Source organism: Ornithorhynchus anatinus, chromosome 7 (assembly GCF_004115215.2).
Source record: "Ornithorhynchus anatinus isolate Pmale09 chromosome 7, mOrnAna1.pri.v4, whole genome shotgun sequence".
NCBI classification, from domain to species: Eukaryota; Metazoa; Chordata; class Mammalia; order Monotremata; family Ornithorhynchidae; genus Ornithorhynchus; species Ornithorhynchus anatinus.
In genome coordinates this window covers 2,655,636-2,681,597 of record NC_041734.1, presented here as the reverse complement: position 1 = coordinate 2,681,597, position 25,962 = coordinate 2,655,636, and the positions used below count along the sequence as shown (strand labels likewise).

At 51.0% G+C, this 25,962-nt stretch overlaps 1 protein-coding gene across 2 annotated transcripts in view; it reads right to left on the bottom strand.

Annotated features, from left to right (window-relative positions):
* Nucleotides 1–25,962, bottom strand: part of NCOA2 (nuclear receptor coactivator 2) — a 171,006-nt gene that overhangs the window by 96,763 nt on the left and 48,281 nt on the right. Inside the window, exons 1-2 of one of the 2 annotated variants that reach the window (XM_029068290.2) lie at nt 18,006–18,188; nt 9,457–9,513 (exon numbers count right to left, since the gene is read on the bottom strand). The gene's annotated coding sequence lies outside the window, so the exon portion shown is untranslated. Of the gene's footprint in view, nt 1–9,456; nt 9,514–18,005; nt 18,189–25,962 lie in introns of those variants that run through there. The other variant, XM_029068289.2, reaches the window with a different exon arrangement.

Sequence of the window (25,962 nt, the reverse complement as noted above, 5' to 3'; positions counted from 1 at the left end):
ATCACACTGGGGCTCACGGTCTTAATCCCCATTTTACAGATGAGGTAACTGAGGCACAGAGAAGTGAAGTGGCTTGACCAAGGCCACACAGCAGACGAGTGGTGGAGCTGGGATTAGTCCTCTGACTCCCAATCCCGCGCTTTTTCCACTGAGCCACGTTGCTTCTCGGGGGTCCGGGGCGCTTGCCACGTAGTATGTGCTTAACAAATACCATAATAAAAATAAGGAGCTTCCGGCCCGCAGAGGGGAGATGGACACTAAAATAAATCTCAGATGACCTTCATCGTCACACTATGAGAGACGGTAAGTTCCCCCCACCGGATACCACCCGCGGCCATTTAAAAATTGGTTTTTCTGAATATGCAAACCAAAAAACGACCCTTTAAAAGCTTGCCGGCGCCTCTAAGGGTTTTTCGAGAGTCACTGGTTCAATGCATTCTCTAGAATGGAGTTTAGATGACGGCAGACTCTACAGTCTGGACTGTCAGCTCGTTGGGGGCAGCTCTACCAACTCTGTTCTACTGGACTCTACCGAGCGCTCAGCACAGTGCTCCACACGCGGTAAGCGCTCAACAAATCCGACTGACTGACTGCCTGATTCTCGGTATTTACATCTGACTCAGGACGGGACGGGGGACTATTAGAAGACACTTCAAAAAAACACCCGCAGTCCGAAAAGTTCGGGTGACTTTCCTTCTTGGTCTTCACGTCAGTTCCCCCGCTGACCGCAGGGAATGTGTCTACCAACCCTGTCGAATTGTAATCTCCCAAGCGCTCAGGATGGTGCTCTGCACGTAGTGTTCAATAAATATCCCTGACTGATTGATTCGCTGATCCACTTTGGAGATCTGGTTAGGAAATCATTTAAAGCAAACCTCAGAGAGCTGAGAATTCAGAACTGAACTGCCTCAGGATTTGCTCGTCGTTCCCCCCGTCTCCCCCAGTTCCCAACCCCCTTCCCGACGTCCCCCGAGAAAATCCAACAGTGGGCCAGGGGTTTTTCGAAGACTGTCTCCCCTCGAGCACTCGCTCCGCAAAACTAGATCTGGCTTCTCATCCCGGCTCTGCCGCTCGTCTGCTGTGTGACCTTCGGCGAGTCGCTTCACTTCTCTGTGCCTCCGTTCCCTCATCTGTGAAATGGGGATTACGACCGCGAGCCCCACGTGTGACAGGGCCTGTGTCTAACCTGCTTGGCTTGTATCTACCCCAGCGCTTCGAAGAGTTCCTGGCACATAGTAAATGCTTAACAAATACCATAAAAAGAGAACCGGTGTCTCTACAGAAAAATTTCATCATCTGTAGGTGCTTTTCAAGACGATTGTACAGTGCGGGGTCAAAGGTTTACCGTATTTTCCTTCGCCCTAACCAGGCACTCGCAAAACTCCTGGTTGTGGGTATTTTTCAACCATCCTCTGAGCGATTTCTGAACGAACCAGTCATATGACGGTCCAGGAGAGAAAAGAAGAAAAAAGAAAGTCCCCGTTTCATGTGTGGGTGAAGAACGGTGAGAAGCGGCACGGCCTAGTGGCTAGAACCCGGTCCTGGGAATCAGAAGCACCTGGGTTCTCAGCCCAGCTCCGCCTCTCGCCTCCGGTGTGACCTTGGGCGAGTCACTTCACGTCTCGGGGCCTCCGTTCCCTCGTCTGTCAAATGGGGATGAAGGCTGTGAGCCCCTGTGGGACAGGGACTGTGTCTAACCCGATTAGCCTGAATCTACCCCGGCGCTTGGCTAATAACAACAGTAATGATAATATTGATAGCAGATAATGAAAGAGGACGGCCTTGGGAGTCAGAGGACCTGCGTTCTAATGCCGGCTCCGCCATTTGTCTGCTGTGTGAGCCTGGGCAAGCCATTTCACTACTCTGGGCCTCAGTTACCCCTTCTGTAAAATGGAGATCAAGACGGTGAGCCCCACGTGGGACAACCCGATTACCTTGGATCTACCCCAGTGCTTAGAACAGTGCAGTCTGTCTCCCCCATTAAGACTGTGAGCCCGTCACTGGGCAGGGATTGTCGCTAACTGTTGCCGAATTGTCCATTCCAAGCGCTCAGTACAGTGCTCTGCACATAGTAAGCGCTCAATAAATACTATTGAATGAATGAATGCTTGGCACAGAGTAAGTGCTTAACAAATACCATCATCATTATCACAATTATTATTAAGGGCAGGGAACGCGTCTGCTAACTCTGTTGTACTGTTCTCTCCCGAGCGCTTAGTAAATAGCACTGATTAGGGTGGAGGAGCCAGGGGAAGAGGGGCGGGGAGGGGGTGGGAGGGGGAAGGAGGGAAACCCCCAGACCAACAGAGCGGGGAGAGGTGCGGGGGTGGGGAAGGACCCCCGGGAATCCGAGAGGGAGGGGGGAAGCAAACTGTTCCCCTCTCGGTCCGTCCATCTGTCCGTCCGGCCTCCCCCAGGGGAAAAGAGAAGGGTCAAGTACGCGGCCTCCGCCCTGCGGCCCACAGGATATGACAATACTCGGAATATCGCCGCTCATTTTCATTTGGTTTGGTTTTTACGGTATGGGTTAAGCGCTCATTATGTACCGGGCACTGTTTTAAGCGCTGGGGTGGATACGAGTTCATCAGGCCGGATACAGTCCCTGTCCCGCATGGGGTTCACAGTCAAATAAGAGGGGGAACAGGGATTGAATCACCATTTTGCAGGTGAGGAAACTGAGGCCAGAGAAGTGATGTGACTTTTTTTATGGTAGTTAAGCGCTTACTGTGTGCCAGACACTGTACTAAGCACCGGGGGAGATTTACGTTAATCAAGCTGGAAACAGTCCCTGTCCCACATGGGGTTCACAGTCAAGGAGGAGGGAGACCAGGGATTGAATCCCCACTTTGCAGTTGAGGAAACTGAGGCCCAGAGAAGTGATGTGATTTTTTTTATGATATTTATGAAGTGTTTATTTTGTGCCAAAGCGCTGGGGTGGATTCAAGCAAATAGGATTGGACACAATCCTTGTCCCATGTGGGGCTCGCACTCTCGATCCCCATTTGCCAGGTGAGGTAACCTGAGCCACAGAGAAGTGAAGTGACATGCCCAAGGTCACAGAGCAGACAAGTGGCGGAGCCGGGATTAGAACTCATGACCTTCTGACTCCCAGGCCCGGGCTCTATCCACTACACCAAGGATGAATGCAGTTTCCACTGGCTTAGATAAGCGCTTAAGTTAAAGAATGATGCTTTGAGAGAGGAACGAAACCGGAAAAAGCAGTTAGGTGTGAAGAAGATAAATCTGTAGGTGCGAGGGAATTAAAGTCTTGTTCGGCTTTTAGATAAATGGAGATTTTATAGAACTAAAATCCTCTGAGCGATCGAGAAAACTGAACCCAATACTAGTGAGGACCTCTCTGACTTGCTTTGAACCAGCCATGGGGAGTGACTGAGAAGAGTTTAGTACAGTGCCCTGCGCACAGTGAGTGCTCAAAAAATACCACTGATTGATTGATCAAGGGGCAGTGTGGCCTAATGGAGAGAACACGGGCCTGGGAGTCAGAAGGACCTGTGTTGTAATCCCGGCTCTGCCACGTGTCGGCTGAGTGGTCCTGGACAAGTCACTTCACTGCTCTGGGCCTCGTCTGTAAAATTCATTCAATCGTATTTACTGAGCGCTTACTGTGTGCTGGGAAAGTACAATTCGGCAACAGATAGAGACAATCCCTACCCAACAACGGGCTCTCAGTCTAATGGGGATTAAGACAATGAGCCCCATATGGGACATGGACTATGTCCAAGATGATTATCTTGTATTTACCCCAGAGCTCTGAACAGTGCCTGGCACATAGTAAGCGCCTAACAATATCATAAAAAAAAGAGGGGTGCCTAAATCGTTTTGGAGGGGGAGACAGGGTGGGTGAGCAGAAAAGAGCTTCCCGGTGACTCTGACCGAGTTGGAAAATGGTCTCAAGCCTCAAATACGGTGGGTCGACGAAATTAAACGCTTTTTTTCCCCACCGAATCATTCATCAATCCTCCAGTTGCGACTTCAATCCTTCCCAGAAGAAATGGAAACCCGGGCTCGGACAACGTGGCCCTTAACTTTGGGTATCCGAGCCCTCGTCTCAACCTCTCGACACCGGGGTTGCCGGTGCTTAATTTCACGGGGGCGATTTCTTCTTCCAGTAAATGCTCCCTTATCCTGGAGGCTGTTTTCTCTTTTTAATATAAAGGGGCACTGGAAAGCGAAAGGCCTAAGGAAAGAGGAGTGTGGTTTAATGGAAAAAGCCCAGGTCTGGGAGCCAGAGGAGCTGGGTTCTAATCCCAGCCCTGCCACTTGCCTGCTGTGTGACGTGGGGCAAGTTAATCAATTAATTAATGGTATTAATAGAGCGCTTACTATAAGCAGATCACTGTACTACGTGCTGGGGTAGATACAAGGTAACCGGGTTGGACACAGTCCCTGTCCCACATGGGGCTCACAGTCTTCATCCCCATTTTACAGCTGAGGTCACTGAGGCCCAGAGAAGTGGAATGACTTGGCCAAGGTCACACAGCAGACAAGTGGCAGGGCCAGCAATGGAGCCCAGGTCCTTCGGGCTCATTCATTCGTACATTCATTCATTCCAAGGTATTTACAGAGTGCTTACTGTGTGCAGAGCACTGTCCTAAGCCCGTGGGAGAGTACAATATAATAAACAGACCCAGATGCATTCCCTGTCCACAACGAGCTTAGGCCCGGGCCCGGGCCCTATCCACTAGGCCACACTGCTTCAGGGAATATGTCTTTTAGATTGCATTCATTCATTCAGTCGGTCGTATTTATTGAACTCTTACTTGTGCGTACTCAACGCTTGGGAGAGTCCAATCCAACGATAAACAGACCCATTCCTTGCCCACACGGGCTTACGGTCTAGAAGCGGGGGAGAGACGGTCCCTTTCCAAGCGCTTAGTCCAGTGCCCCGCACGCAGTAAGCGATCGATAAACGCGACCGACTGACTGAAGTGCTTCCCCACGTCACGGCGGGGACGGGACAACGGGTCGAGAGCCGCTCCTCCACCGTCCCCGGGACCCCCATCATCCCACGAGGTTGTTTCCGGGCGGCGGCCGAGCCGGAGGCGGTCGGCCCCGAGTTCGGTGGGCCCGGGAGGGAGGTGGGCGTGGCGGTTCCCCGCTGCCACGTCAGCCCGGCTCTGACCGCAGACACTTTTCCTTTCTCACACCTGGCTCAGTGGAAAGAGCACGGGCTTGGGAGGTCGTGGGTTCTAAGCCCGGCTCCGCCACTTGTCAGCTGTGTGACCTCGGGCAAGTCACTTCACTGGGCCTCAGTCATCTCATCTGTAAAATGGGAATGAAGACTGTGGGCCCCACGGGGGACAACCTGATTACCCCGATAAAATGACAGGCTGCAACCTGGACCCTCTTCTATCTTGGAGCATTAGCCGAAAGGCGAAATGATGTTGTCCGACTGGTAAACTCTCTAACGTACATGTAAACCTGATCGAGAAAGGCGACTGATGTTATAAACCGAAAAAGAACTGTCCGAGAAACAGATCTGTGCCATGAAGCGCTCTCACTCCAACCTGTGATCTGAATTTAAACGCACCCAAACCCCCCTCAACCCCCAACCCCAATACCCTTTTACGTTAATTATTTCTGCGTCGTCAAACGCGACAGACCCATCCTATTTAACAAAGTTCTTGTTTGACTGATTGATCAGTGGCATTGATCAGTCGATCAATTGATCGGTGGTATTTACTGAGCCCTTACTACTGCGCAGAGCTCCGTACTGAGCGCCGGAGAGAGGACGATACAACCGAATCGGCACACACCTTCTCCGCCCTAAGAATCCAGGACTTTATAAACTCTGGTGCCCGGCGATGCCCTTTAAAACACATCAGGTACTCTTAACATCTTCCAGGGCATTTCGATTTGGGGAAGGAGGGAGGTGGGAGACATCCGAAGCCAGTTTTAGATCCATACGCCGAGATTTGGAACTTCAGGAAACCCAGCTGAGGTAATTTCCTCTCACTTCTGCTCAGGAGCCCGCAAACAGATTCTCTTTCGGTTAGAATAGCTCAAAATAAAAAAATATGAATATCCCACATCCCGCAGAGAAGCAGACTTAAATCACCCTTCCCCAAGAATGGGGAACGGGGCTTATAAACTTTTCTCTCGACCCCAACCTGTGCCACATAAACACACCGGGATTTTTTCTGCCGCCGCCTCACAGATTCCACCTGCTAATTAAAAGCCTCTAAGGTCGGGAGGGATAAAAGCAGAGCTGATTCATAGCACGCCGAGTCTCAAGTGGGGGGGAGGGAAAAAAACCCAGCAACCAAACCTGATTGGCACCATCTCCGCAGAAAGTGAATACGAAAGAAAAAGAGCCGAAACGATCCCAATTCTGCAAAATGACAACAGTTAATTCTGAGAATTCAACAGCTTTCTGGGGGGCACTTAGGAAATTGAAAAGCGGTCCCCTTGAGATCTCTGCGAAAGCTGAAAAACAACGCTTAACAGTCCATGTTTGATCACATCCTTAGATCTGAAGAGGCAAATTCCTGTTTTGTAAATGGGTTTCACAAGAGACTTTCAATTCCTTCAGTCAAAAGTATTTACTGATCCGGTGGACTGGCAGCTCGTTGTGGGCAGGGAACGTGTCTACCCATTCCATTGTAGTGTACTCTCCTAAGCGCTTAGTACAGTGCCGTGAACACAGTAAGTGCTTGATAAAAACCCCTGACTGACCGACTGACTGACCACCCATTCTGTGCAGAAGGCTCTGTCTCCCGAGCAAAGCGCTGAGCCCGTTGTTGGGCAGGGACTGTCTCCATCTGTTGCCGAACTGTACGTTCCAAGAACTTAGTACAGTGCTCTGCACATAGTAAGCGCTCAATAAATACGATTGAATGAATGAATGCTCTGCATACAGTAAGTGCTCAATAAACACGATTGAATGAATGAATGGTGAACAGTAACTTCCCAAGGAATATTTCTCCAGCAGGTCGGTAGGCCCCGTTGGAAAGGGGGCTTGGACCACGGAAATGCCCTTTGGGAATTAACCGATCCCAGTGTCCTGCTGGTTGACGTCCCCTGGGGGAGGGAGGGCAGGGTAAGAGGAGGCCTGGTCGACTGGCGGCCAGAGGTCTATTGATAATCTAATAATAATTGTATTTCTTAAGCGCTTACTATTTGGCAAGCACTGTTCTAAGCTCTGGGGTAGATCCAAGCTCATCCGTTTGGACACAGTCCCTGTCCCCCGTGGGGCTCACGGCCTTCATCCCCATTTTCCAGATGAGGGGACTGAGGCCCAGAGAAGTGAATTGACTTGTCCAAGGTCACAGAGCAGAACAAGTGGCAGAGTCAAGATTAGAATCCATGACCTATTCCATGACCTTCTGACTCCCAGGCCGTGCTCCACTAGGCCACGCTGCTTCTCGACAGCCCGGAAGCTCACTGCGGGCAGGGAACGTGTCCACAACTCTCCAGTACCGTACTCTCCCAAGCGCTCAGTACAGTGCTTACTACGTATCAAGCGCTAGAGAAGCAGCGTGGCCTAGTGGATAGAACCTGGGCCTGGGAGCCAGAAGGATCTGGGTTCTCATCCCGACTCCGCTACTCGTCTGCTGTGGGACCTCGGGCAGGTCACTTCACTTCTCTGTGCCTCCGTTACCTCCTCTGGAAAATGGGGATGAAGACTGAGCCCCATGTGGACAGGGACTGTGTCCAACCTGATTATCTCGTCTCTACCCCAGTACTTAGAACGGTGCTTGGCACATTAAGTGTTTAACAAATACCCCTATTATTATTATTACCATTACAGTGCTCTGGACACAGTAAGCGCTCAATAAATACCACTGACTGACGGATTGAGGGGCAGTCCGTGAGGTCCGGCCAGATTCTGCCATTCATTCAATGGTATTTACTGAGTGCTTACTGTGTGCGGGGCACCGTACTAAGCAGTCGGGAGGGGACACCAGAACAATAAACAGACACATTTCCTGCCCACAAGGAGCCTATAGTCGAGAGGACGAGTTTACAGTCGGGAACTGGGCAGTAAGGGACACGTGCTTCTCCTCCTGCCCAATCTCAAAGCATCCCAGGGCCGGCTCCTTTCCTTGACCTTTGACTCCTCGGAAGACGAGGTCCAGGGGGGAGAGAGAGCGGCACCACCGCTGCTGATTGACCAGGTGCCTCTTGGGCCACCCTGGACGGCTTCTGCTACCCAAACACAGTCCCCCCTCACACGTCTACGGGACGTGAGAAGCAGCGTGGCTTAGTGAAAAGAGCCCGGACTTGGGAGTCGGAGGTCATGGGTTCCAGTGCCGGCTCCGCCGCTGATCAGCTGTGTGACTTTGGGCAAGTCACTTGACTTCCCTGTGCTTCAGTTGCCTCATCTGTAAAATGGGGATTAAGACTGTGAGCCCCTCGTGGGACAACCTGATGACCCTGTATCTACCCCAGGGCTTAGAACAGTGCTCGGGACATAGTAAGCACTTAACAAATGCCATCATTATTATTATTATTGTCTGCCGTGTGACCTTGGGCATGTCACTTAACCTCTCTGTGCCTCAGTTCCCTCATCTATAAAATGGGAATTAAGACTGTGAGCCCCACACGGGACAACCCGATTATCTTGTATCTACCCCAGCGCTTAGAAAGGTGCTTGGCACACAGTAAGCGCTTAACAAGTGACTGCGGGCAAGTCACTTCACTTCTCTGTGCCTCAGTTACCTCATCTGTAAAATGGGGATTAACTGTGAGCCTCACGTGGGACGACCTGATTACCCTGCATCTATCCCAGCGCTTAGAACAGTGCTCTGCACATAGTAAGCGCTTAACAAATACCAACAAATACCAACATTATTAACAAATACCATCATTGTTATTTTCTACCAGAATCACACTTCACAAATCACGTCTATCGTCTAGCGAAATCTAACAAAGGCATGTCCAAGATCTGCAAAGAGAGAACGACGCAAAAGAACGTGGGTCTTTTCCTTCCACCATCCCATCTATGCAACACGCCTCCTTTCTTAAAAGGAAGAACACCTTCCGTTGGCTCTGCGCTCAAGGGAAAATGGAAGAAAATGGAAGAGGGGACGCCACTGTGGGATCATCCCTTGAAACAGGTGAGGGGGCCCGACGGTCTCCTCCATCACCACCTCGTGGACAATCTCCTTGGATTCGACATTCAAACGGAAAGACTCCCCACCCCCTCCTCGGCCGGCTCCGTCGGGGGCCGGCCCGAACCCGATTACGGTCCTGGTGCCGTTCAACGGCCCTGCGCTCTCCCCGGAAAAACCCCTCCCGACCGGACCGAAGGCCTGCCCGCTCTTCCTCCTCCGAACGAAACTTTGGAGGGGGAGAGGAGAGGGTCCGGATTCCGTTCACGACACTTTGCGCGGCACACCGTACAGACTCGCGGCATTCCTTCCTTCCGACGGCCGGCTCCAGAGGAGAGCCTGAACATCGTTTCTGAACATCACGGCTCTCGCGTCTACTCACCTGTGTTTGTATCCAGTGTGAAAGGTCTACAAATCTGTGACCGGACACAGAGGAAATCTGGAAAAAAAAAGAAGAGGGGGAAGAAAAGTTAATCAAATCTGCTGGACCTCACCCGAGTTCCTGAGTGTAGGTGTGATTTTTACCACCAGCACATAAATAACTCTCTCCTCCTCTCTGGGCCGTGGGAATCATAAATCGGGGAGGGGCTGACTCCGGCTCCGTTTGCAGCAGGACACGGGGTCTGGTTGTGGCGGAGGAGGGAGGGATGTCCGTCTCCTCCGCCCAGAGAGTCGGACAGTTCTGATTTAGAAGAGAATTTGTTGAGGCTGGATCTGTGAGTCCTTTAATGCGTTCCAATGAAAAGGCCGTGGATGAGGAAGGGGATGTGAATGTATCTGTCAATGGATTTTCAGAAGCTTCCCTCTGTTGCTCATCTCTTCTCCCGCTCTGGCTCAAGACCGAGCTCGCCTCTGCCCCTCTCCCGGTTAGCTGCATGGAAATGATGGTCGTGGGCGAGAAGCAGAGACAGGGAGAGACTGAGAGACAGCTGGAAAGAGATGGAGAAAGAGGGACTGAGACAGAGAGACAGAGAAAGAGAGACTGAGAGGGGCACAGAGAGACAGAGAGGGACAGAGAGAAACAGAGAAAGACAGAGAGAAAGAGGCAGAGAGAGACATAAAGAGACTGAGAGATGCAGAGAGAGACTGAGAGAGTCATAGACAGAGACTGAGGGACACAGAGAGAAAGAGAGGCATAGACAGAGAGACGGAGGGACAGAGAGAGACTGACAGAGACTGAGAGAGACACAAAGAGAGACAGAGAGAGACTGAGAGGCACAGAGAGACAGAAAGAGACAGAGACTGAAAGAGGCACAGAGACAGATAGGCAGAAAGAGACTGAAAGAGGCATACAAAGAGACAGAGACACCGACAGAGTCAGAGACCGAGAGAGGCACACAGAGAGCCTGAGAGACAGAGAGAGACTGATTGAGAGCACGAGACACAGAGAGAGATAGGAGAGACAGAAAGAGACAGAAGAGAAGGTGGGGGGAGACAGAGTTTCAACATCACCACACCACTCCGGAGGCAATTTCTACAAAGCCCCCATCCCATCCTACTGTTCCCTATGGACGGCTGGACCATCGCAACAGAAAAACCCTTCTAGGTTTTGGGTCTGTGGCACAGGGGCAGGGAGGGCTCCAGACAGAAGAGCGGACCGAAAGTTTTCTTTCATTCCTTCCCAAGGCCAGCAATCTCGGGGGCGGTCCTGCTTAATGAAATGCAGGCCGGCATTACTCAGGGCTGATTCATGAAAAAAAAACCACAAAAAAACAAACAAACAAATAAAAAAAAAGGAAATCTGCACGCAAATGCAACCGCCGGCTGGCCGGGTGGAATGAGATGGGGACGGAGCCACCGTGTCGGGTGGCATGCTGTCCCGGGCCATGTCCGCCATCTCTGCCCGTCTCGGGACCCTCCCTGGGTCGCGAGGTTCTCGTGGGCGGGGAACGTGTCTTCCTTTCCCCCTCTAGACTGAAGTCTCGTTGTGGGCAGGGAATGTGTCTTTTATAGTGATCATTCATTCAATCGTATCTATTGAGCGCTTACTGTGTGCGGAGCACTGGACTAAGTACTTGGGAGCGGACAATACGACACTAAACATGACATTCTCTGTCCATGACGAGCTTACAGTCCTGGGGGAGGGCATACTGTACTTTCCCAAGCGCTCTGTCCAGTGCTCTGCACACAGTCAGCGCTCAATAAATACGACAGACTGATTGACTGGACAGAGAATGTGACTGTTTATTCTTCTACTGTCCTCTCCCAACCGCTTAGTAATAATAATGATAATGATGTTGGTATTTGTTAAGCACTTACTATGTACAGAGCACTGTTCTAAGCGCTTGGGGTAGATTTACAGGATAGTCAGGTTGTCCCCCGTGAGGCTCACAGCCTTAATCCCCATTTTACAGATGAGGTAACTGAGGCACAGAGAAGCTAAGTGACTTGCCCCCAGTCACACAGCTGACAAGTGGCAGAGCTGGGATTCGAGCCCATGACCTCTGACTCCCAACCCCGGGCTCTTTCCAGTGAGCCACGCTGCCAGTGCTCTGCACAAAGTCAGGACTCAATAAGCACGACCGAATCGAAAGCAATCAGTCCAGTGCTCTGTAGGCATGTTGTAAGCGCCCGCTAAATGCAGAGACTGAGAGAGACAGGGAGAGACACAGAGAGAGAGAGAGAAAAACGGAGGGAGGGAGACAGAGAAACAGAGATGCAGAAGGACAGAGAGAGACTGAGAGAGGCAAAGGGAGACAGAGAGACTGAATAGAATTGAATCCCAAGCGCTCAATTCAGTGCTTTTCGGGCACAGGGGAAGCGCCCGCTAAATACTACCGACGGATAGATCCACCTCCGGCAGTCTGTCCTGCCTTTGGCCGGCTCGACCGAAACCCCCGAAGCTCCCGGGGATGTGAATGGAAAAGGCAGGAGGTGAGGACCTTCCCCTAATTAGAGAAGCAGCGTAGCTCTGTGGAAAGAGCCCGGGCTTGGGAGTCAGAGGTCATGGGTTCTAATCTCAGCTCTGCTACTTGCCAGCCGTGTGACTGTGGGCAAGTCACTTAACTCTGGTCCTCAGTTACCTCATCTGTAAAATGGGGATGAAGACTATGAGCCTCACTTGGGACAACCTGATTATCCTGTATCTCCCCCAGCGCTTAGAACAGTGCTCTGCACATAATAAGCACTTAGCAAACACCAACATTTTTAATATGTCATGCTGCTTCTCACCACTCTACACTCTAGACTGGGAGGTCTTTGTGGGCAGAGAATGTGGCTGATGCTATAGTGTTCTCTCCCAAGCGCTCTGCACACAGTAAGCGCTCGATAAATAAATTAAAAAAAAACAACAAGGGGAGGGGGCGTGAGGATGAGCTACAGAGGAGAGTCAGATATCCTCAGCTGCTCAAAGTTTGCATGCAATAAGTGGGAGCATTGGTGTTTACTGAGGACTAACTCTGACACATGGTAAAGTCCCCCGTCTAATAATAATTATTATCATAATAATAATTACGGTATTTGCTACCACTTACTAAGTTCCAGGTACTGTACTAAGCAGTGGGGTGGATACAAAGCAAATTGGGTTGGACACAGTCCCTGTTCCACGTGAGGCTCAGCCTCCATCCCCATTTTACAGATGAGGGAACTGAGACTCAAAGAAGTGAAGTGACTTGCCCAAGGTCAAACAGCGGATGAGCGGCGGAGTCTAGACTGTACGCTCATTGTGGGCAGGGATTGTCACTGCTTTATTGTTGTACTGTTCTTTCCCGAGCGCTTAGTCCAGTGCTCTGCACTCAGAAAGCGCTCCACAAATATGACAATGAATGAATCGAGTCCATATTATGATTAATTATTATAATATTTGTTAAGCGCTTACTACGTGCCAAGCACTTTGCTAAGCACTGGGGTAGATACAATACAATCATCTCAAACAGTCCCATGTCCCACCTGGGCTCGCAAACTGAGAACTGGGATGGTGCCTATTCATTCATTAAATTCAATATATTTATTGAGCGCTTACTGTGTGCAGAGCACTGGACTAAGCGCTAGGAAAGTACAATTCAGTAACAAATCGAGACAATCCCTGCCCACAACGGGCTCACAGGCTCTCTTGATGCTAAGTACTGTGCTCCACACACAGTAAGCGCTCAATAAATGCCACGGATGAGGAGGAGGAGGAAATACACTGTACTAAGTATCTGGGAGGTACCCCACCCACAAGGAGCTTACACTCTAAGGAGGAAGACCGGGATGGAAATATTCACGAGGAGCGCTATGATGTGGTGGCTTGGATTGTTATAACATGGCAGGGAGGAGGCAGTCTTGGGTCTTAATAGTTGTACTTATTATGGTGCTTGTTAAGCGCCTACTATGTGCCAAGCGCTGTTCTGAGCACTGGGGTGGATACAAGGTAATCAAGTCGGACATGGGGCTCCCAGTCCAGCGCTTAGAACAGTGCCTGGCACCTAGTATACGCTTAACAAATACCATCATCATCATCAAGTACGAGGGAGAAAAGGTATCGGATCCCCATTTTCCAGATGAGGAAACTGAGGCCCGGGGAAGTGAAGTGACTTGTCCAAGGTCACACGGCAGACGCGTGGCTGAGCCGGGACTGGAACCCGGATCCTCTGGCTCCCAGGCCCGGGTTCTTTCCACTAGGCCGCACTGCTCCTCCGGACCCTGTCATCTTGGTTTGACAGAAACCAAGAAACGGTGTGGGGTGAAGGGGAAATGAAAGTAGTGGGCGTGCACAAGCACATTCTAATCCCTTCCGTCTTCCCCCCCTCCCCGCGACTTGTCTCGTGTTCCCTTTCTCTGACCACATGATGTTGCCAAGTGTGGACGGCAGCGAAACCCAACCGAAAAATCACGTTCCTTTCCCCTCTTCCCCGAGGCGGAAGAGCAGCCGCGGCCGCGACAGAGTCCGCCCGTCTGGGTTCCCCCACAATGTCGGGGGGCCCTTCCCACGGCTCTTCCTTGCCGGGGACCGGCTAGCGAAATTCACATTTTCCTGCCTTTCGTGGTCCTATATCTCTTAGAATTCTCTTTTCACAGGAAGATTAAAATACCACAGGGAGGGGCTGATGCCTGCATACAAATCTGCACAGTAAAAAAATAAATTCAAAAATATTCAGAACCCATTTCAGAACCACACATCAGTCACAGGCAGCTTGAAGGCACGGTATAATCTGTCGCCCAAACGGACCTCAAGGAAATGCAAACCTTTCTTTTTTTCAGTGATATTTAGTAACGGTGATATTTGTTAAGCATTTACTATGTGTCAGGCACCGTTCTAAGCGCTGGGTTGGATACAAGCTAATGGATTGCACATAGTCCCTGTCCCGCTCACGGTCTTAATCCCCATTTTATAGATGAGGGAACTGAGGCCCAGAGAAGTGAAGAAGAGAAGCAGCACGGCTCAGTGGAAAGAGCCCGGGCTTGGGAGTCAGAGATCATGGGTTCGAATCCCCGCTCTGCCACTTGTCAGCTGTGTGACTGTGGGCAAGTCACTTCACTTCTCTGTGCCTCAGTTACCTCATCTGTAAAATGGGGATTAAGACTGTGAGCCTCACATGGGACAACCTGATTACCCTGTATCTACCCCAGCGCTTAGAACAGTGCTCGGCACATAGTAAGCGTTTAACAAATACCAACATTATTAACTATTATTAAGTGACTTGCCCGAGGTCACACAGCAGACAAGTGAGGGACCTGGGATTAGTGCCGGGCGCTTTACAAAGCGCTGGAGTAGATTCAAGATAATCGAGTTGGGCACCTTCTTGTCCCACATGGGGCTCACACTTTTAATCCCCATTTTGCAGATAAGGGAACTGAGGGCCAGAGAACTAAAGTGATGTGCTCGAGGTCACATCGTAGACAAGTGGCGGAGCCGGGATCAGATCCCAGGTCCTCTGACTCGAGACCCGAGCTCTTCACCAGGCCGTGCGGCTTCTCTCAACTTGTCAAGTTTCCCCTCTCAGACGCACACGCAAACACACACCCCGCTTTCTTGGGGCATCCCGATGTCACAAATCCCAGGGTAATCCAAAGTAGACACATTCACCGACACAATCTCCTCGACTGCGAGCCCCCTCCAGCAAGGGACAGGCACATGTCTAATTCCAACCCGCGTAGCCTCTCTAGGCACTTAGTGCTCTGCAGAAACTCTAGGCTTCAAGGCTCTCCATCACCTTGCCCCTTCCTACCTCTCCTCCCTTCTCTCTTTCTACCGCCCACCCCGCACGCTCCGCTCCTCCGCCGCCCGCCTCCTCGCCGACCCTCGGTCTCGCCCATCCCGCCGTCGACCCCCGGGTCACGTCCTCCCGCGGTCCCGGAACGCCCTCCCTCCTCACCTCCGCCAAACCGATTCTCTTTCCCTCTTCAAAACCCTACTTAAAACTCACCTCCTCCAAGAGGCGTTCCCAGACCGAGCTCCTCTTCTCCCTCTACTCCCTCTGCCATCCCCCCTTTACCTCTCCGCAGCTAAACCCTCATTTTCCCCTTTTCCCTCTGCTCCTCCACCTCTCCCTTCCCATCCCCACAACACCGTACTCGTCCGCTCGACTGTATATATTTTCGTTACCCTATTTATTTTGTTAATGAATTGTACATCGCCTCGATTCTATTTAGTCGCCATCGGTTTTTACGAGATGTTCTTCCCCTCGACTCTATTTATCGCCATCGTTCTCGTCTGTCCGTCTCCCCCGATTAGACCGTAAGCCCGTCAAACGGCAGGGACCGTCTCTATCTTATGCCGACTTGTTCATCCCAAGCGCTTAGTACAGTGCTCTGCACATAGTAAGCGCTCAATAAATACTATTGAATGAATGAATGAATGAAAGAAAACGCTCAACATATACTATTACTACGGCTCTTACGACACGTAAGCAGAAACTTTTTCTTGGCAAAACGGACACAACCCTTACGATCCCGAATTGAGGGAGGTGAATAAAAACCCAGGTGCTCGCCCTAGCTGGGTTCACTGGACTCTTGGCCTCACTCATTCCAGGCCTCTGACCAGACCATTTTTCTGCAACACGTTCCGTGCGGGTCTCCCCGCTCCTCAAGAACCTCCAGTGGTCGCCCATCCACCTCTGCATCAAACGGAAACTCCTCACCTTCGGCTATAACCATCCCCTGCCCCCCTCTTACCTCACCTCGCCACTGTCCTACTCCAACCCAGCTCGCACACTTGGCTCCTCTAATGCCAACCTTCTCACCGTGCCTCCATCTCTCCTATCTCACCGCCGACCTCTCACCCACGTCCCACCTCTGGCCTGGATCGCCTTCCCTCCTCAAATGCAACAGATGATGACTCTCTCCCCCTCCTCCAAGCCTTATCGAAGGCACATCTCCTCCAAGAGGCCTTCCCTGACTACGCCCTCATTTCCTTTCCTCCCACTCCATTCTGCGTCACCCTGACTTAACTCCCTTCATTCACTCCCATCCCCAGCCCCACAGCACTTACGTCTTTGTCATTTATGTATTTTTATTAATGTCTGTCTCCCCCTCTAGACTGTAAGCTCAATGTGGGCAGGTTCAGTATATTGTCCTCTCCCAAGTGCTTAGTAGAGTGCTCTGCACACAGTAAGCGCTCAATAAATATGACTGATTGACATGAAACTTTTCGGCCAGGCCTGAGGAAACCCCCGCCCCTGCAAAAGGGGGGATTTTTGGCCTATTTGCCTTCTGCTCTGTTTTCACCCCCAGTGAATCCATCAATCCATTGCACTTATTTAGCGCTTACTGTGTGCAGAGCCCTTCTATTTTCTGAAGGTGAGCCAGGACTCTTTCTGCCTGGCATTCTTTCCAGCATTTATCACAGTGCTTTGCACACGATAGGTGTTTATTAAATCACTGCTATTACTACCATCACTAAGGGGGCACTTGAGATAACAAAAGGATTCAGAGCACAAACTCTTCTGCAGTCCAGCCAGCTGGATTGTTCCTCAGTTGCCTGAGATAAACTCAAAGCAAAGAAGGGAAGACAATTAAATGGTCAGTAGCGCAAACAGACACACTTATTCAATCATTCTCTTGAACTGTGACTCTTCCTTTTTCCTTCTCTCCCTCTCCAGTGTAGGAATACGTTCACATAGAAAACGAACACACAAACACACACACAGTCTTTCCACAAATTTCCTTGTCACCCGACAGTCCGGGTGATCGTTCTGAAGGATCCAAATCTGACCACATTCATTTATTCAATCGTATTTATTGAGTGCTTCCTGTGCGCAGAGCACTGTACTCAGCGCTTGGGACAAGTCACTATAACAATAAACAGCCACTTTCATCCCACAAAAGGGTAAAGATTGCCATCCAAACGCCAAAGAGCCAACATGTCAGAGATCATTATTTTTAATATTAGTAACAATGATAATAATAATGTTGGTATTTGCTAAGCGCTTACTGTGTGTCAGGCGCTGTACTACAAGCAAATCGAGTTGGACCCAGTCCCTGTCCCTTAGAGAAGCAGCGTGGCTCAGTGGAAAGAGCCCGGGCTTAGGAGTCAGAGGTCATGGGTTCTAATCCTGGCTCCGTCACCTGTCAGCTGTGTGACTTTGGGCAAGTCACTTGACTTCTCGGTGCCTCGGTGACCTCATCTGTACAATGGGGATTAAGACTGAGAGCCTCAAGCGGGACAACCTGATCACCCTGTATGCCCCAGTGCTTAGAACAGTGCTCGGCACATAGTAAGTGCTAACAAATACCAACATTATTATTATTACATGGGGCTCACAGTCTTAATCCCCATTTTCCAGATGAGGGAATCGAGGCTCAGAGAACTGAAGTGACTTACCCAAGGTCACCCAGCAGACAAGTGGTGGAGCCGGGACAAGAACCCAGGACTTTCTGAGTCCCAGGCCCGGGCTCTACCCATTACGCCATGCTGCTTCTCCACTAAGCTCTGGCTCTCTTGGCTCCCCATCTGAACTGAAGCCAGGCGTTTTGTGTTCCCCTCCGCGACAAAACCCGGTATTTATTTACCTTTGTCCCCCCACCTTTCAGGGAAAACCGCATCCAAGTAGCGTTCCGGAAGGGCTAGGATCCGCCGGCCCTTTCGCCCCGAAGCCGAGCCGGGGCGGCCGTTTGGCCAAGGAAGGGCCAGACTCGGGAGTCCTTGGCCTCGGTGGGAATGCCCGCTCCCAGCCTCGAGGAGGACCCGGGGATGTTCTCCGGTGGGAAAGGATCGGGTGGGGGCCGGATCAACCCCCGGCTCCCGTCACGTGCAGGCTGGACATTGGAGGAGAACAGACGCTCGAGACTCTTCCCGGCCGTGGCTCCGGCCCGGGAGCGCTGCCCCCATCCCTCGGGCCGGGCCCGTTATCAAAGCTTCCCACAGGATGTTTCCTTCTAGTATCACTGGTTTGATCAGTAGGAAGGCCACGCGGGCAGGGGAGGGACACCATCCGCTGTCGCCACCGCCGCTTCCCAACGCCTTTTTTGTTTCTTTCCATGTTCTGAATCGAGGCCTTTTTTGTTTCCCAGTAAAACAATGCACGTCTATCGCTGAGCGGACCTTCCTCGCCCTCCCCCGTGGACTCGTCCTTCTCTGAGGGGGAGGGGAGAACCCACATCCTCCAGTGCCCAGGGCACAGGCTCTTCCCGGCCCAGAAGAGTGCAACTTTCACTGCTGGCAGGAATCGTCATCATAATAATAACAATTACAGCGCTTACTATGTGCCAAGCACTGTTCTAAAAAAGCACACGTCGGTTATAGGCAGCTTCGAGGCAAAGCATAGGAGCCCGTTGTTGGATAGGGAACGTCTCTATTTGTTGCCAAACTGTACTTTCCAAGCACTTAGTACAGTGCTCTGCACACAGTAAGCGCTCAATAAATATGGCTGAGTGAATGAATACTCAATCACCCAAACAGCCCTAGAGGAAATGCAAACTGTTTTTTTCAATGGTACTTAATACTACTGGTTTTTGTTAAGCGCTTACTACATGCCAGGCACTGTTCTAAGCACTGGGGTGGATACAAGTTAATCCGATTGGACACAGTCCCTGTCCCACATGGGGCTCACGGTTTTCATCCTCGTTTTACAGATGAGGCAGCTGAGGCCCAGAGAAATGAAGTGAGTTGCCCACCAAGGTCACAGAGCAGACAAGTGGCGGAGGCGGGATTAGAGCGCAGGTCCCTCTGATTCATTCATTCAATCGTATTTATTGAGCGCTTACTGTGTGCAGAGCACTGTACTAAGCGCTTGGAATGTACAATTTGGCAATAAATAGAGGCAATCCCTGCCCAACAACCGGCTCACAGTCTAAAAGACTCCCGGGCCCGGGCTCTATCCGCTAGGCCACGCCGCTTCTGGAACCAACCCAAATCAATCCATCAAGCGCTAACACACACCATTAAAAAGAATTAATCCTATTTATTGAGCCCTCGCCGCAAGCAGAGAACTGGACTAAGCGCCTGGGAGAATACAATGTTAGATATGTTCCCTGTCTGCAGTGAGATTTAGGTCTAGGGGGGAGACAGACGTGAAAATGAATGACTGGTAGGGACACGAGTGCTGGGGGACTGAGGGAAGGGGGATGAATAAAGAGAGAAAATCAGGGTGGCAGAGAAGGGAGTGGGAGAAAAGGAAATGAGGGCTTAATCAGGGAAGGCCTCTTGGGGGAGATGGGCTTTCAATGAGGCTTTGAAGAGGAGGAGAGAGGTGGTCTATGAGACATGAAGAGGCAGGGTGTTCCGGGCCAGAGGTAGGTCACGGGCCTCCCCTAGACTGGCGTAGTGGGTAGAGCCCAGGTCTGGGAGTCAGAAGGACGTGGGTGCTAATCCCGGCTCCACCAATTGTCTGCTGTGTGAAGTCACTTCACTTCTCTGGGTCTCAGTTACTTCATCTGTAAAATGGGGACCGTGTCCAGCCCCACATGGGACAGGGACCGTGTCCATCTGGATTTGCTAGTAACTACCCCAGAGCTTTAAATACAGTGCCGGGCACACAGTAAGTGCTTAACAAATACCATCATTATTATCGTTGTTAAATTCGTCATGGGCAAGGAATGTGTCTGTTCTAGTGTTCCATTGTACTCGCCCAAGCGCCTAGTATAGTGCTCTGCACACAGTAAGAGCTCCATAAATACAGTGATTTACGCGGGTGAGGGGTCGGTGGTGAGATAGAAGAGATCGAGGTGTGGTGAGAAGGTTGTCGTTAGAGAATACCTGGATGTAGTAGGAAATCAAAGAGATAAGATAGGAGGTCTCTCAGGGTGGCACCTGGAGAGTTTCCAGTCCTCTGCCAGTCTCGACTATGGGAAGGAGAATCAAGCAGAGGCCTGTCCGTACCATTCCCAGCTCGGGCAATGGCTAGCGAGAGGCAGGCCATGGGCTACAAGTCAAAACTCTCCCCGTGCCGGCCAGCAGCGGCACGGGAGAGAGTCGAGGGTGGAGACTCAGGTTTACCGCACAGAAGGAGGCGATGGTCAACCGCTTCTGTATTTTTCTCAAGAAAACTCTATGGATCCACCACCAGAACGATTGCAGCTGGAGTTGGGGCGTTCTGGGAGAGATGCGTCCATGGCGCGGCTAAGGGTTGGAGACGATTTGACACCACCGTAAGACAACAACAAGATGGGGGGGGGGGGTGAGCTCGACTATGAGCTTGTTGTGGGCAGGGAATGTGTCTGTTTATTGTTGCATTGTACTCTCCCAAGCACTTAGTAAAGTACTTTGCAGACAGTAAACACTCAATAAATACTATCCCAAGCATTTAGTACACAGCTCGGTACAAAGCCAGCCCACTATAAATATTGTCGACCGATCATTTTGACTGTAGTGCTTTTAAAGTTCGTTCAAGTTTTAATATCCTTTATCTCATTTTTTTCTCCCCACATCCCTGTGCCATAAGAAGCAGAGATCATTCTCTCCATTTTACAAGTGGGGAAACCGAGGCCCAGAGAGGTTAAGCGACGTCTCCGAGGTCATACAGCCGGTGAGGGAGGGGCCGGGACTGGAACCCGGGTTCTGACCCCCACCCGGTCCCACGCTCTTCCCACTCGGCCACAGGAGAATCAGCATGGTTTAGCAGATAAAGCCCGAGCCTGGGAGTCAGAAGGACCTGGGCTCTAATCCCGGTTCCACCGCATGTCTGCTGTGTGACCATTGGCCAGTCATTTCACTTCTCTGGGCCTCACTTCCCTCATCTGGAAAATGGAGATTAAGAGTCCCATGAGGGACAGAGACTATGTCCAACCCGATTATCTTGTATCTATTCCAGCGCTTAGAACAGCCCCTGACACAAAGTAAGCGCTTAACGAGTACCACAGTTATTATTATTTTTACCATTACTGTAGAATCGTGACAGTGCCCGGACAACCAGCTGAATGTGCAGATATATTTATGGGGCGATGGTGGGCAAAATACAAACATGTTACTGGTAACCAGTGAACTGACTCCCGGGTGCAGGGGCTGGGGGCAGTTGAGCAGGGAGCGTGGCCTAGTGGGCTGGCAGTCAGAAGGTCAAGGCTTCTAATCCCGGCTCCGCCACTTCTCTGCTGTGTGCCCTTGGGCCTCAGCGACCTCATCTGTAAAATGGAGACTTCAGACTGGGAGCCCCATGTGGGACAGGGACTGTGTCCAACCCGATCTACTTGTATACGCCCCAGCGCTTGAGTGCCTGGCACATAGTCAGCACTGAACCAATACCATCATAATTATTATTATCGGGGACAGCTTACAAGAGGAAGGGTCCCTGGGCCGAGAGAGGTTTTGGTCCAGATCAGTGAAGAGCGACAGCCAGGGAGTGACTTTATTTGCCGCCGCCCCCTGAGCCTCATTTGAAGTACACAGCCCTGTGGCCACTGCCCCGATGGTCCACCGAAGAGGAAGTGTGACCGCATTCCTCTCCGCTTACTTGTCCAGAATACAGTGAGCTCACGGCCTGATTGACCCAGCGCTATTTATTTTTTTTTACGGACCAGAATATCGAATTCCTAGAAAGCCACTGTTCCCTGGGGTTGGTGTTCAGTGAAGGAGCACTTGTGCGGATTCTGTAATTCGCTGGGGGGACTTTAAGGGGGAGTGGAATGCCACTTACTGACCTTCTTCTTAAAAATAATGACATTATAAAAGTAATAATAATAATAATAATAACTAATAATTATGGTGTCTGTTCAGCACTTACTATGTGCCAGGCACTGTACAAAGCGCTGGGGGGGATGCAAGTAAATCGGGTTGGACACAGTCTTTGTCACACAAGGGGCTCACAGTCTTGATCCCCATTTTACAGATGAAGGAACTGAGGCACAGAGAAGTGACTTGACTTATCCACTAGGCCATGCTGCTTCTCTCCCATCAGCCGTCCTGTGCTTCCGAGCACTTACGTTTTCACAGTCGCCGGGAGCATTTCTGTACCTGACATAGATTTGACTTGGCCCTCCTGTCTGTAATACAGTGTTGGGTTTTGGGGGGCTTTTACGGTATATGGTAACTGGTTACTATGTGCCAGGGACTACACTAAGCACTGGGTTTGATACCCGGTAATCATGTTGGACGCAATCCACATCCCACAGGGGGCTTACAGTCTTTGGCCCCATTTTACAGACGAGGAAACTGAGACACAGAGAAGGGAAGTGACTTTCCCAAGGTCACACAGTGGACGAGTGGCAGGGCCAGGGTTAGAACCCAGGTCCTCCCAGGCCCGTGCTCTATTTACTTGGCCAGACTGTTTCTCTGGGATTGGGGTTGGATTTCTCAGCTTTCCCTCTCCCTGCTTTCCCATCCTCTGACCCCTGTCTCCTTCCTGGAAGGAGGAGCCTTCCCTGGGGAGCGGGAAAGTGGGAGAGAGTCCCTTCTCTCCCTGGAAGCCGACGCGTGACTCGACTCGCTTCCTGAAACATCGGCAGAGAGACCATCACCTGCCCACAGCCTCGCCAAAAGGATGAAAATGATGCTATTTATTAAAGGATTACTAATTACCAACCTCAGTGCTAAGCGCTGGGGTAGATAAGAGATAATCAGATAGGACAGCGAGGCTGCCTTATAAAGGGGCTCAGAACCGAAGTTTAGCAAGTTACTCCCTGAAAATCTGAGCACAACAGTAATAATTAATAATAATTACGGTATTTGTTAAGTGCTTACTATGTGCCAGGCACTGCACGAAACGCTGGAGTAGATACAAGATAATCAAGTTGGACACAGTCCCTGTGCCACATGGAGCTCACAGGCTTAATCCCCATTTTACAGATGAGCGAACTGAGGCTCAGAGAACTGAAGTGACTTGCCCAAGGTCACAGCAGACAAGCGGCGAAGCCGGGATTATTCATTCATTCATTCATTCATACATATATTAAATTGTACTGATTGAGTGCTTACTGTGTTCAGAACACTGTACCAAGTGCTTGGAAATACTTTATTATTATTATTATGACTACTAATAACAATAATAATTCAGCAATAAAGACAATCCCTGCCCACACCAGGTTTACAGGCCAAAGCGGGTTATTAGAACCTATGACCTTGTAATTTCTGGGCCTATGTACTAGATCATGCTGCGTCACTACCTATACATGAAATGGGAGGCAGCCTGACTGAGTGGAAAGTATCTGGGCCTGGGAGTCAAAGGACCCAGGTTCTAATCCCAGTTCTGCCACCTGTCGTCTGTGTGACCTTGGGCAAATCACTTCACTTCTCTGGGCTTCAGTTCCCTCATCTGCAAAATGGGGCTTCAAAACCTCTTCTCCCTCCTATTTAGACTGGGAGTCCCAGGTGAGACCTGAAGCAGCGTGGCTCAGTGGAAAGAGCCCAGGCTTGGGAGTCAGAGGTCTTGGGTTCTAATCCTGGTGCTGCCGCTTGTCAGCTGTGTGACTTTGGGCAAGTCACTTCACTTCTCTGTGTCTCAGTTCCCTCATCTGGAAAATGGGGATTAAGACTGTGAGCCCTACCTGGGACAACGAAATCACCTTGTATCCCCTCCAGTGTTTAATACCATTATTATTATTATCATGATTACCCCAGTTTTAGTAGAGTGCTTTGCACACAATAAGCACTTTACAAAAACCACAATTATTTTTAGAAAATACACACACACACACAGAAACCTGGTCCTAGGGTTCATTTCATGCTCCCACAAACAGTCCCGCTCCAACAGCCGTGGGGCTTTATATTAAAGTCTGTCTCCTCTTGACTGTAAAGCCTGTTGTGGGTAGGAAATGTGTCTGTTCTATTGCTCTACTGGATTCTCCCAAGCATTAAGTACTGAGCGCTGCACATGGTAAGTGCTCACTAAATCCCACCTAGACAGCTCGCTGTGGGCAGGGAATGTCTGTTCTCTTGTCCTCTCCCGCGCGTTCAGTCCAGTGACCTGCAAATAGTGAGCACTCAACAAATAGGATGGACCGATCGATCGTGTCCCGACTTCCCCGGAGCTCTGCCGCACGCCAGACTCCCGGGAAACCTTGGCTCCGCGACCATTTCCGAGTTGGCTTCTTTTCCCGTCAGCTTTTCCACCCGCTGCGTAAACCAAGAATACCAGCTCAACCACCCCCGACCTGCCCCGGCCGTTCCCGGAGCCGAGGCCCCCGACCGACACCTCTCCGGACGCTCCCGGGGCGGACGACGAAGCCCCCAACCCCGTCCCCCCCGGCCAGAGCCAGATGCCGTGGAAATCTCCCCAACGTCCTCCTTACCGAGTACGGTGATATCCTGCCGGCCTCGGCTCGGAGGCATGGTGACGAGCCCCCGGTTCCGCGCCTCGGAGACGGCTCAACCCATATTTCCTGATCTGTGGCGCGGGAACTGTCATTAAGGCAGCCCGTCAGGAGGAATGCGGCCCCAGTGTGGCCACACTTCAATCCACCTTTCATCTACTCGGGCAAAACAATAACACGGGGAAACTGGTAGAGCAGGTGGGGCCGCTGGCCTCTTTCTCCACCGGGGCCTGACTAATCGGCAGGGCCGAGACCCGGATCGGGCCTTCCACGGGACGCCCAGTTCCGGGCGGCCGAGGAGGAGGGGGGACCCCGGTCTCCCCAGGAGCACGATTCCCATCGGGTGGGTTGCTTTCTCGGACGCTCGGTCAACCGAGACTATGGCAAGAGCCCGGGGTTGGGAGTCAGAGATCGTGGGTTCTAAGCCCGACTCCGCCACCTGTCTGCTGTGTGACCTTGGGCAAGCCACTTCACTTCTCTGGGCCTCAGTTACCTCCTCTGTAAAATGGGGGTGAAGACTGTGAGCCCCACGTGGGACAACCTGATTACCCTCTATCTACCTTGTTTGGCCCATAGTAAGTGCTTAACAATAATAATAGTAATAATGTTGGTATTTGTTAAGTGCTTACTATGTGCAGAGCGCTGGGTAGATACAGGGTAATCAGGTTGTCCCACGTGGGGCTCACAGTCTTCATCCCCATTTTACAGATGAGGTAACTGAGGCCCAGAGAAGTTAAGTGACTTGCCCACAGTCACACAGCTGACAACCACTGTCACACGGCTGACAAATAACATCATTATTATAATTATTATTACTGAGCATCGCTGCGTGCACGACACTGTACTGAGTGCCGGTGTAGGGGTGAGAATCCGGGTCTGGGAGTCAGAAGGTCATGGGTTCTAATCCTGGCTCTGCCTCTTGTCTGCTGGGAGACCCTGGGCAAGTCACTTCGCTTCTCTGGGCCTCAGTTCCCTCATCTGGAAAACGGGGACTGAGACTGTGAGCCCCACATGCGACAGGGACCGTGTCCAACCCGGTTTGCTTTTGTCCACCCCGGCGGTTAGAACAGTGCCTGGCACACAGAAGGCGTATAACAAATTCCATTATTAATTATTATTAAAACGGCATTGGTAGCTACAACCCCAGCCCACAATGGGCTTATGATCTACAAAGATGACGGGTCTGGATTTCTCTGAGCTTTTATTCTTTTATAGTATTTGTTAGACACTTACTACGTGCCAGGCACTGTACTAAGCATTGGAGTGGGTACGAGATAATAAGACTATG